Below are 12,536 nucleotides of genomic sequence, written 5' to 3'. Positions count from 1 at the left end.
TTACTTTAAGAGTCCTCCCACCATCTCCCATGCTTGTAGATGCTATTTTAAAGTAAACGTACACACAACCTAAAACCAAACAAAAATTGTTCGTAAGTCAGCTGGTTTAATGCTCGTAGGAACCAGAACTCAAATCCTATACAGCAATAAATTACGATTATTGCAATAGCTGCGTTTTTTTAAACTCAATAACCTGCGATCAGGTATCCAATAACGCTGCAGGCAGGCTGAATAATTCAGTCCCATCTTTCTTCTAACGCTGGAAATCTTTTGAAATGGACTGATTCTTATCTTCCGCGACAGTCATTAAGGTGTCATTTAAAACCCACACAGCCTTTATGACAGCTTTATGCCTCCCAAAGGATTAAACTATGAAGAGATAAATGCATTCCTTCAGTTTTTAGCAATGAATTCTATATCAAGGGAACGCAGCAGATTGGCATCTTTTAGACTAAAACCCCTCATTAGCTTATATTTGGGTGAAGCTCATTTTGGGTCAGAGAACGTGGTATTATTTGCATCACAAGGATCCGTCTGTGTTGCTGCTAGAGCCTTGACCCTACTTCTTGTTATTTTTTCACTTTCTTCCATAGCTCACACTGACAGCGTCAGCATAAATTTAAAATGGGCTCATGGAAACATGCTGTTTTTTTTTTCCCTAGTATTCTGTGTGAATTTCCAATTTTGGAGTTCTCTATTTTTGTCTCTCCATATGCTTCTCTCATCGGCTGGAGTTGAGCGGTCTCTTGGTTATTGGTAAAATGGAAAGCATCTGTCGGAATCAGAAGTCCAATCAACACTTATCACCCATCAGGGAGCGGAGATTTCTTTTAGTAATAAACGTTTGGTCCAGTTGTAAACATCTCCATACTGAGCCTTCATTTGTGATCCTACAGATAACTCAAAAGCGCTTCTGCGTTAATAGGAAGGCTTAGCGATTGATGGTATAATGGGGCTCAAAGACCTCGGCTGGTTTGCTCTGCTGTTTGCTTGTGTGAAGAACTGGTCCTGAGCATATCTACTATTATCCGGGGCCAAATTCAATTGCAGCCCATTACGCAAATGATTCCACAACAAATTTCCTTCTGCGTTACAGAAGCAAGGATAATAACCTGTGATTGGAACTGCCTGAAAAATGCCATTTGTTGCTTTGGTTTCGTTCCTCCATAGAAAATGTTGAAAGCTTTTGTTTTCTTGTAAATTTTCCCGTGAGCGAGGTGAGGTTTTGTGACAAGAAACTCAGACAAAAAGGATACAGTAAAAATCTCACCGTTCACTGCCTGGCTGGGTTCAAACAAAACAAGACCCTTCAGCTTTTCTGCCGTGTTCTCTGCAGGACCTTGTTCTGTGTGCATCGCTGTGCGAGATGAAAGACAGATTATTGTTATTTTCTTTTAGCTAAAACAAGACGTTTTAACTGATAGAGACCTGGTTTCCTGCTTGCCTTGAAAATAAAATTTAAAAGAAGCTCTAAACCTGAAAAGTTTCTCTTTCAGGCTTTTTTTCTGATGTAGGAAATAAGGATACTCTATAATGCAGAATTTTTCCACCCATGTACAGCAGCAGCTCAGCCTGGTTTAAAGAGCTTGAACAGGGTGTGGGTGAGTGTTCTGGGCTCATCAAGTGTTTCCAGATGAACCTGTAAACACAATAATTAGCACATATAGGCTCTAGTTTAGTACACTACTAGTATGATAGTTGCAGAAGCAGGTTTCTACTTGTAATCTCTCTGCTCTGTTGCCTAAAAGGCATATTTGACTAAAAGGGAGGTGAAGTAAGTGGAGAGGAAAAAAAAAAGTGGGTTTTTCATTTTGGGGGAAGAAAGTGGTGCTTTCTTTCATTAACTCATGATTTTTTAAGAGAAAAATATGCTGTGTAGAAATGCTCAGATTCCTTCCCATTTTAGGAAATCCTGTTGGAATGGATAGGCCAGGGTATATATAGGACCATGCAAAATATAGATGGTTTCCAGCAGGATGCCTGGAGCAAACAGCACAGCTGGGTTTTCATCTCGCAGGTGCTGAGTGCCCTGTGAGACCTGAGGACACGGGGCAATTCTGGGTGTGATTGCTGCCAAGGGACTGCAGGTTTTTGTTACAAGTCAATAATACCCAGTAGAAATCCAGTGTGTCCTTTAGCAACAGCGTGTGGTGAGACATAAATAAATGAAAATAGTTATGTGTGTGAAGGAGGGTCATCAAATTTGGTGCTGAGCTCCAGCTCCCAGCCCTGCAAGATGCTCGGAGGGGTCCTGGGATGAAGATTTTGGAAACAAGTGCAGCTCTTTGTGCCTTTGTATCACATCCCTGTGGACCTCTGAGGGATAGAAAAAGAGATGTGGAAGTCCCTGTGTGGTTTGGGGAAACCTCATTTACTTTTGAAGGCCGAGAGAAAGGGAGGAGGCTCTGGGTGAGCTGAGCTACTGAGACAATTGCCTTCACACACAATAAAAATAGAGAGCTATTTTTGTAAGCTTAGCAGGTATTCGCTCTTGATCACGCTCAAATTATAAATGAATAAGATAATGAGGGCTATTAAAATAATTTTTCATCAAGGCTAATAGATAAATAAGACAATTTAGTGTTGACACCTACATCTTGAGAGTTAATTCTGCAGGGTGCCAAACAAGTTGTCCTCTTCCCAGGGATGCTCAGGATCTGTAGATGCCCTTGGAAAACCCAGCATTAGCCTGTCTCAGTCTGATTCTTCATGAAAGCAGCATGTTCCTGAAATATTTAAGTTATTTAAATAACTGCAGGGACACATTCCTCCTCTGTGTCCTACTTAATGCAGCATTAGTGGATTGGTCACCTCATGCTGCATGAATAATGCAAACACAGATTCAGCAATGTTTACACGAGTAAAAGCAGAGCGTTGAGTTCTGCTGTTTGTTCCCACAAGCACTGGGTGCTCTTGGTGATGCTTTTGAGTCCTGAGTGTTGAAAAATCTCTTTTCCCGAAAGGAAATATATATTTACCTGTGTTTGGAGAGTCATTATTTTTCTGGTTTAAAAATACTTCGAGTGATGCAGCTAGGGAGCTGCTCTAATTCCATGTGTTTTGGCAGCTGATTGTGCTTCAGGAACAGTGAAAGAAGTTGTCAAGAAACACAACATAGGCTGGAAGTCCTTTGTCCAAACTGTTTGGCAAACACCTCAAGCTCCGTTCTGTGTCTACGGGGAGCAGGTGGAATTTGCAGCGGTCAGAGGAGAGGTGATGCACATGGGGGGACCTGTCTGTACCCCTCTCATTCCAGTTAATCTGTCGACTTCTCAGCATCACTCTTTTTTCGACCACGTCTAGCATTGGAAAAGCAGCACAATCTGTTGCATAGAACTTGAGTGAAAGTTTGACTATACTTCAAAATAACCCCAGTGATTCTTTGCAAATAATTTCCACCGGGGTTTCCTTTGTAGTTCTTGATTGGCTTATTAGAACTGGGCTTTTGGCTGCAAACCAGAAAACTCAAGTCCTTTTTGATCATAATTTTTGCCTGTGTTTTTTTTTTTTGGGGGGGGGAAAAGCTTGAAAAGGTGCAAACGAAAAAAACCACTGGAAACCACAGGACTTTGAAGAAATAAAGGGCATATTTTTGAAGGCCGGGTGGTTTAGTGATGCAGAACTCCTTGTTAGCAGCTCCCCAAATCCCTGGGGGGGTCTGAGCTGCTCCGTCGTGGTGCTTCCATGAGCAACACCCGTGGTTTTGCTCCGGTGACAGCAACAACCAGCCCTGCTATGATTCTATATTAGGCATCAGACAGCCTGGAGACAAAAACCTCACTTTATTTCTAAGCATGGAAGATAAGGAGGCTTCAGCTCCCAGAACAAATTTACCAGTTGTCTATTATGCCTGGCTGCATGGCTTGAGCTTGGACTAACGTGTTTGCTAGACAGATTAACCCCTGTGCTTTTGGGAGCAAGAGGGCAGACAAATCCAGGTCTAAAGCTCAGAGAAGATACCAAAATAGCCCAGAGGGCATAAGCATCAGTCACAAATGCTATTTCCGTTCTGGAAGTGCCCAGACACAGCCCTGCATGGGCAAAGGGGGCTACTGAGCCTGGATCACTTCAGGGTGATTTTCATGCCGAGTAAATGATTTCTAGATTGCATTTACATATAGGCACCTAAAGCCAGCCTAAATCCTCCTGTAGGCTCCCAAGCCCCAGCTCTGATCTAGTTTGGAGTGTGATTTGTAATAAGTAATTAAACATTTCAAATAGGCGGCTCCCCTGTGTGGATTGAAAACTGGCTGAACTTGATGGTCTTTCTTTATAATGCAGAAATCTTCTATTTGTTGTTTATGATGTGAAAATATCCACAAGTGCTGTACTTTTCTAACAGGTTGACGACTGCCACCTCCCTGGGAGCAAAAAGCTGAATCATTCAGGAAACTGCTGTGTTGAAATCTACTCCAAAGCCTCATTAATTAAAAGCAAAACCTGGAAATAGCTTTAGCCCCTGAAGATTTTTTTCACTTACGAAATCCCATGTTCAGTTCCTAATTCCTCTGAACACAAACAGCCACTTATGACAAGAAACTTTGATTTTTCTGCTGCTCTCAGCACATCCAAGTGTGTTCCTTGCTGTGATGGTAAATGGAGTAAAAGTGAAAAAAGTGGGGGCTGAGAAGCAGAACTGTTGTGGTTGGGTGTTGGAAGTTTTCTTGACTCCCAAATACATTTCTGGTTTTAATGCTGTGTAGTGTTTGCTTACAACAGAACCTGCTTTCATGTGTGTATCCAGCACCACCGGGGTATGAAATGGCAGCACGTTTAAAGCAGCGCTTTGATTTATCTCCAGCTGTGCAAGTGGAGACTTAAGTGAAGAGCTGCTGTTGAGCTCTGACTGAGAGGAAAAAAGTCACATTTAGGAATTCTTGCCTGTTGGCTGACAGAAGGAGCAAAGCAGAATTAGCTGCACTGGATCACAGGACTAACAAGTATTAATTTCTGCATGGTTAAGCATGCAATGAACTACAACAAAGCGGGGTTATAGAAAGGAATTTGGTGTCTCTTCGTGGCTTCGTGCATGACAACAATTTAAGCTACTCAAACAATTACAGAAATAAAATTAGATAAGCTACGGGTGAACCTTTCCCAGCCCTGTTTCTGGTGATTGAAATCTGTTAGAATTAAAATGTGTGAGCACCTTGGGAAAGAAGAACTATGTTTTAATATTGTAAAGCAAATGCCTTTCAGAGGAGGGAAGACCAGAGCAATGTGCAGCCAAGGCTGGTGAGGCCGGTGGGAAACTGAAGCCACCAGCTCCTGGGTACCAGTTGGTGTGAGAGTGGATTCAGCATCCCATTGGTAAGTGAAAAGATGTTATTACTGGCCTGGATAGTCCATAATAAAACCAATGGTGGTTCTTGTATTTGCCGCAAGAATAATCAACTTTTCTTCTCCTGTTTCAATGTTGATTTATTCCTGATGGAACTGGCTATGATTTTGTGAGCTGTCTTAAAATGTGATAAGATTGCTGTTATTCCGATGAATAAACATCAGGGGTTGTGTTGGAGGGCAGATAAAGAGATTGTCAAGTGCCACATCTGTTCCATGACTTCCAACAAGAAAGTTTCCTTCCAAGCCATGCTCTCTGCTTTTGGCTTGAGCTTTTGTGCCTCACAAACTTGTTTCTTTATATTGTTGGCCTAGTTGTTATCATTATTAAAAGAGAAGAGGATGTTAATTGCTCCTTCCTTGATTGCCTGGTTGGGATGTCCCAGCAGCTGTGGAAGGTTCTGCAGAGCAAACCAGGGTCCTCATAGCTAAGGGAGGCTGGACAAGGGCTGCCATGGGCAACATCCACTTATCCTGAATTAGAATAGTTGATCTGATTATGTCATACCATGAGAATTTGGATCAACTCTGCTCTGGCCAACATGCGGCCATGCAGCATCAAATTCTCCAGTGCTGTTGTGCCAGAAAACAGCCTTGGTGGCAGCACTTGTTCTTCTTGAACATGTTTTCTGTAATAATTAATCATCCTTATAAAGCATAATTGCCCTTTGGACTATGCCTCTGTCTTCTTCCTTTTCCCTCCTGCTTTTTTATTTTTTTTTTTAATAATTAATTTTGTGCAGGACATTTCTGGCTTAATTTGACAAGCACAATAACCTGCATAGGGAAGAGTCGCTCACCTTAGGTGATTTAGCAGTGTTACGGTCAGCAACAAATTACCCTTTCTCCTCTGATCAATGTCTGCCTGCAGCTCTTGTCTACTTTTCTAAGAGAGCAATGATTCTTACTTATCTCAAATTTTAAAACCTATAGCAGAAAACAGACCCAGCTACTATGACATGGGGAAGGGCTAAGCCAGCAGAGACACAACCTCCCAAGCGCAGGATACCAGAGCTACCTTCTCTTTACCACTAGTGCTCCCTGGCAAATGTGTATCTTCTGCTCTAGGAACGGAAGCTCAGTTCCAACATGTGCTCAGAGCCCAGCTCAGGAATAGTTTGGGTTGGAATGGACCTTAAAAGCTCACCCACTGCCACCCATGCCATGAGCAGGGACATCTTCACCAGCTCAGGTTGCTCAGAGCCCCGTCCAGCCTGGCCTGGGATGTCTCCAGGGATGGTTCATCCACCACCTCTCTGGGTACCTGGGCCAGGCTCTCACCACCTTCAATATAATATAAGCTTAGATGGTGAGACATGGAGAATGGGTAGGAACAGGGACCCTGGATGTAGTGGAGGGAGCTTAGCAGGCAGAGGAGATGAAAAAAGAGACCATTGGACTCACTGGAGACAAATATAATCAGGGTAGAGCTCAGAAGATGAAGAAACTCAGAGGGTCAGACAAGGAGAAAGCAGCTTGAGAGAGCCTAGAGGACTCAGGAAGGAGTTTTCACTGTGGGCATCGCATCCCCTTGTTTCATGCCAGGGGATCTTGAGCTGTCCCACTGCCTTAAAGGCTCCTGGGGACATGTTGGGGACCCATGGGATGGCACGGATGCCCCTGTGTTCCACGCACAGCCCCAAGAGGCTGCTGAGGAGTTTGCTGAGGAGTCTGGTTTTGTGCCACTGGGTACCTCAGTCCAGTTTTTCCTCAAACTTCATAGAATCTTTTTGGTTGGACAAGATGCTAGAGGTCATTGAGTCCAACCATAGCCCACCCCCGGCACTGCCCCATGTCCTGAGGACCTCATCTCCGTCTGTTCCACACTCCAGGGATGGTGACTCCAGCACTGCCCTGGGCAGCCTGTTCCAATGCCCCACAGCCCTTTGGGGAAGAAATTGTTCCCCAGATCCAACCTCAACCTCCCCTGGTGCAACTTGAGGCCGTTTCCTCTGATCCTCTTGTCCATGTTCAATAGCATCCTTGCTGAATTCACTCTCCTTTCTATACTTAATATATTTGTTGCCTTAAATCTGGAGACCCTACAATGAGCAAAACAAGGAGTGTTATCACCTGATGGTGTGTGCGGAGAAGGCTTTTTCTTTTAAAACATCTCCAATGTGCTGCTCTGTGATTACAGGAGAGCATGCAGAGCTCCCGTAACTTGACTTGCTGACAAAATGGCTCCTGGTTTGGTATTTAAGAGGGTTTGCCGCTGAAATAATACACAACCCCAGCATATGGTAATTAGAGATAAGCAAACAGTTGAAATAAAAATCTCTTAAATTATACCACACTGTGCACAAGGAAATGTGAGGCACATAAACAAACAAGCTTTCTTCCCGAGCTGCAAACAGGGTGTTAGCAGGTGATTCACTAGCAGAGCGTTTCTCCCTTGTTTAGTTCATTAGATCATCATTAATTTACACCTGTGCTTGGTGAATGGCAGCAAAACATGGGCTTAGAAAACACCCTGTTTTTTGCAGTGCTTACAAGGAAGAAACGTTACCAAACAAAGTGAGCTCCCTGGGAAAATTAGGAAGATGTTGGCTTCTTCCCCCAAAAGCAATTTGTTAAACCAGGTATTTCTTAGGTCTTGTTTTTGAGTGTATTAGTGGGCTTAAAAGCAATTTTGAGATGCCTTGTCCTAAACACAGCATCCTTCCTTTTTTGCCTCTGAGGGGCTTATCAGTTCAGCAGTTACAAAATCTGTTGCTTTACCCAGAAAACATGAAGAAAGAGCTTTTCCTATTGATACAACAGTAACTGCTTAGTGTGAAAAAAAACAACCCACAATTGTAAATTAGGGATGGGGGGGGGGGGAGGGGGGGTGCTTTTGAGAAAATTGTATTTTCCTCCCATTCCTATGCCTGGATTTATATTTGCTTCATGATATTTCCATGTATTTTGGGGGTTTTGTGGGGGAGTCGTTGAAATTGACTGGGTTGAAGGAACATCCCTTGCTAGGGTGCATGAAGAGCTCTGTTATGGTGATCCCCAGAGATGCTGCAACTGGAAACTATGCTTGGTCACCCATTGCTAGATATCAGGATATCTTTTAAAACAAAACTAACAAGCTTTTTAAATTTATTTTTTAATTTAAGGTGCTTGTATCTCATAACCAAGTCAACAAATATGCATCCCAAGCAACGCACTCTTAATCTGCTTAAATTTTCCCTTGGAAGAAAAAATTTTGAGACCATGAGCCACTCTTTATTGAAAATAACCCACTCCCACAGGCAGTATTTATTTCTCAAAAAGCCAAGGTATGAGTCTTAATGCAGCAAAAGTAGTGGATTTTGATTAAGTCAGCATCCTAAAGATATATAGAAATAGTCCTAGACTTGAATAGGAAATATAATAGTGTTTCATCATGTGAACATCTAACCTGACGTTCATCTACTATTAGCAATGCTACCTGCATGGAGCCCAATAACTTTTGATGAAAATAGAGCTGCTATTTTTGCAAAGCAGTCTATCACCACGGCTGTGAGAGCTGGAGAGTTTAGCGCTCTCCTTCATAAGCTGTTTCAGCGCTCGCATCAAAAGCGTGAATGTCTCTTCCTACTTCAGCTCTTCGGTGATTTCTCCAGCTTGAAATTTCCTGGCCAGGAGACAAGTTATTTCTTTGCCTTCTAGATGTCTATGGCATGAGATACAGATAGCTAAATGAGGGCAAAAATGTTGAATACTTTGTCACTCAAAGGGAATTTTTGCTGAAATATCCTGTTTTTCATGCGCTGCTCACCCAGGAATGGGCACAAAGGGAGGCATTCAGCTCACAGGAGACATGCAGAAATTGGGTGTCTAGTCTAAGCCCTCTGTCTGAAGCCCTCTTTAGTCAGTAGAGGGCAACAGCCCTTTCCAACAGGTAGGTATCAAATACAGGCTGAATAAAACATGGGCTGTATCTTCACAACTGCCTTGGTTCGCAGCTCCGTCCCCATCTGCTGCATGTGAAAAAGGCAGCGTCAGCCCCGGAATATTCCAAGTCTGACAACAGCACAAAGACCCCTGACAATTTAATAAGAATTCCTCATGATGCTTCACAAGCTCTTTTGTGGCTTGGACACAGCACCTCGGGCAGGGTGGATTACGTGGGCTCCCGGGCACTTTCCAAGAGGGAATTGGACCAGCTGTGTGAGTCAGCTCAGCATCTCACTTCATCCTCACGGACTGATGCCTTGGATCCTGTAAACTGAGCCTGACTTTATACTCCCTGACCCTTTTTTTTTTGCCACAAGACAAGACAGACGATGTTACTGTCATCTCCTCAAATGGCTGACACATAATCTTTAATAGGACATCGAGTTTAATAAACATGCAGCTATACCCCTTGTATAGGAAAGCTTCGTATCCTTCACATAATCACACAGAGTCAACAGGAATGAACATAACCTTTTATACACTTATTTTCCTGAGATCTGTGAATATATCTCAAATAAATCTCAGAAGAAGGTTTCATTTTTCTTTTGCATTGTTGATACTCGGCTTGCAGGGAGTCGATACATCTGTTTATTTTCTTCATCATCTTGCAGGATATATACAGCACACAGCACCATGAACAAGAACGGGCTGGAAAAGGGATGCTGTTATTTCTGCTTATCTCAGCCTATGATTTTTGAGATGAGCTGACATAAGATTTAATAAATATTCATTTAAAAGGGAAGCGAAATATTTTCTGCAAAGCCTCAGCTTTTGACTGGAGGAAAGAAAAAAGAGAGAGAAATCTGAGATATTTCTGATTTCTAGGGTAGCTTTGTTAAAAAAAGAGATGGGATGGCTGTACCTGGATTAAAATACCAGACTGATATCCTTGATCACTACGTCAAGACTTTCTTAAGCCACGTATGGTAGCAAATTCCCTGTCAGAATTCCACCCCAGTTCCTTGACAATGTTTGAGTGGGAAATAAATATACGACTGGATGATAAACAGATACATAACACAGAGACCAAAGGGGAAGATGGAAAGTGTCAGGGCAAGCAAAACACAGCTGTACCACAGAAATGAGATCCTAAAACTTACTGGGACACAGACTTTTAAAGATTCCTGGTATTTATTAAACAGGTCTTCTCACTGCTGTTACGGCTCCAAGCCAAAAGGTGCAAGGTAGCTAAATAGTAATAGAATCCTGAGTTTTGGAGTTTCTCCCATATCTGAGAGAAAGAAGAGAATCTATCCCAGAGTGAGAAATCCAAACTGTAGGGAGATGTGATGTACAGATTAAAAGGACACTCAAAAAAGGAGTAAATGGAGTGACAAGAAGTACAGACACAAGGTTATTCAAATCCAACGCCCTCCCCTGTTCTTGCTGTCCTGATGATGACTTCTGGGCGCACAAGACACCGGGGAGAAACCAGGTCAGAGCCCTTGATAATCAAAGAAGCTGAAGATTTGGCTCCCAGGTCATGTATTCCAAAGCACCATGTAAAGCATGCAATGACAAAGATACTCAAGAAAGACTCGGTCGATACGATGTGTTTCTGTATGATGAGTATCAGTATGTGATGTGAAAAGACAACGTGGCTGCTGCAGAGGTACCTGGTTTGGACACAGCTGCACAGGTAAGAGGCAGCTTTTGTAGATAAGGGGAGGGACATGGTGTTATTTCAGCAGAAAAACTCCTTATGACAATTCAAATCTGCCCTAGGGGGACGGTGCCAGAGGAGCGGAGCTATAGTTACAGATACTCCTCCATCTTCTTCATTTTTTTAAGTTCCTTCCTTCTCTTCAAACCATTCAGCTTCAAGGCTCCAGGGCTGAGGTCGGTGGCTCCCAGCTGATGTACCAGGCTCAGACATGAGCACTGGTCAGGCTGAACCGCACATCAAAGCACAGGGTCAATCCCCTGCATGGTCACTGCAGGGCCGAGCATCATTTTGCTCACTCCTTTGCACTGAGGGGTTCTGAGTGGCTGCTTCACAGCTGAACTATCTCTTTTTAGCAGTGAAAGAAAACTCACTTCGCGTGACATTTTCAGAGCCATATCTGTGAGACAACCCTAAGTTCCACCACCAAACTTGTGTATTCTAACACGCATACATCATCACGCTTTTTCATTCCTGTTGCTGTTTGCAGATATATGTGCAAGCTGTCTTTGCGGTGCTGCCTGCAGACAGACCTCCCTGGCAGCTACCAGCAGTGTGCTGGGACCTCTGCCTGTCTTGTGATAAGTATCTCTCTTTCCTTGCAGCTTCCATCTGATGTTCGCATTTGCAGCTTTAGATCAATGTGCACCAAGCAGCTGTATTCTGCTGAATTGTCTGCCCATGCAATGCTGAGGGCCGGGGGGTTCTTATGTTTCAGATACATGGATGTGACAACCAACTGTTCAATATGTCTGTCTGTAGTTTTGCTGTTATAATTGGACAAGTCTGTGTTTTCTCTCACTTGTTTTGGTATGACCTGGGAGAGACAGCATGCTGCTCCTTTCAAACATGACCACTAGCTGGGTTGAAACCCAACTTTCCTGCTTTCCCCACCTTCAGTCAGTCCTCAGATTTCCCGTTTCCTTGAGCAGGAGGATGCTGGTGGTGGCTTTGGCTGGTGCACAAGCAGTTCAGCTTGTGTCCATGATCTGTAGCAGCTGCTGGCCTGGACATTTAGCCACGGAAAAGGATGGGAGGGAACAACAACGGCTCTTGATGCCGCATATAGTCATACGCTGGCTCTTAACACTGACTTATTTTGCTCTGGAGGTATCATCTTGATAGACGGGGCCCTGGTGACATCTGGCAGGGAAGGAGCAGCAGAACAAGAGGTAACATGACCATTAAATTTGGCTGATGAACCAGAAGCATTGGCAGAATGTGACTTTGGCCAATGTGAGTGATTTTAGATAATGCTTATTTCAAGGGTTTCTTGTTTGTTTTGAGTTGTGTGTGCGTACATATGAATTTCTTTGTAATGCTGGTTATTTTAATAGAAAATACAACTTCTGACTGAAGCAACTTAGCTATCTTATAAGATTTAAAAGGAACTCATGCTTTTAAAATGAAATCTCCTAGGTACAGCAGATCCTCACTCAAACAGCAAACCAAGGTGTTTCTATTTGCCTTCATTGATTTAAGGAAGCTAGTCTAACTGGAGAAAAATCTCCAAGTTACATATGAAATGAGTTTCTATCCATTACCCACAGCACAGAAAGAAGCTGCAGTAATTAGTAATCACACCTGTTTTATCTAGATCAGCCTC

The 12,536-nt window shown here is 43.1% G+C and overlaps 1 long non-coding RNA gene across 2 annotated transcripts in view; it reads left to right on the top strand.

The window, feature by feature from the left end:
- LOC110363832 (uncharacterized) overlaps positions 1-6,346 on the top strand; it is a 45,208-nt gene extending 38,862 nt beyond the window's left edge. For both annotated transcript variants that reach the window (XR_010472666.1, XR_002422167.2), the window contains one exon: positions 4,343-6,346. This is a non-coding gene — a long non-coding RNA (uncharacterized LOC110363832). The remainder of the gene's footprint in view (positions 1-4,342) is intronic.
- Positions 6,347-12,536: the final 6,190 nt, after the last annotated feature.

Source organism: Columba livia, chromosome 5, assembly GCF_036013475.1.
Source record: "Columba livia isolate bColLiv1 breed racing homer chromosome 5, bColLiv1.pat.W.v2, whole genome shotgun sequence".
NCBI lineage: Eukaryota > Metazoa > Chordata > Aves > Columbiformes > Columbidae > Columba > Columba livia.
This window is presented reverse-complemented; position numbering and strand designations above follow the sequence as displayed.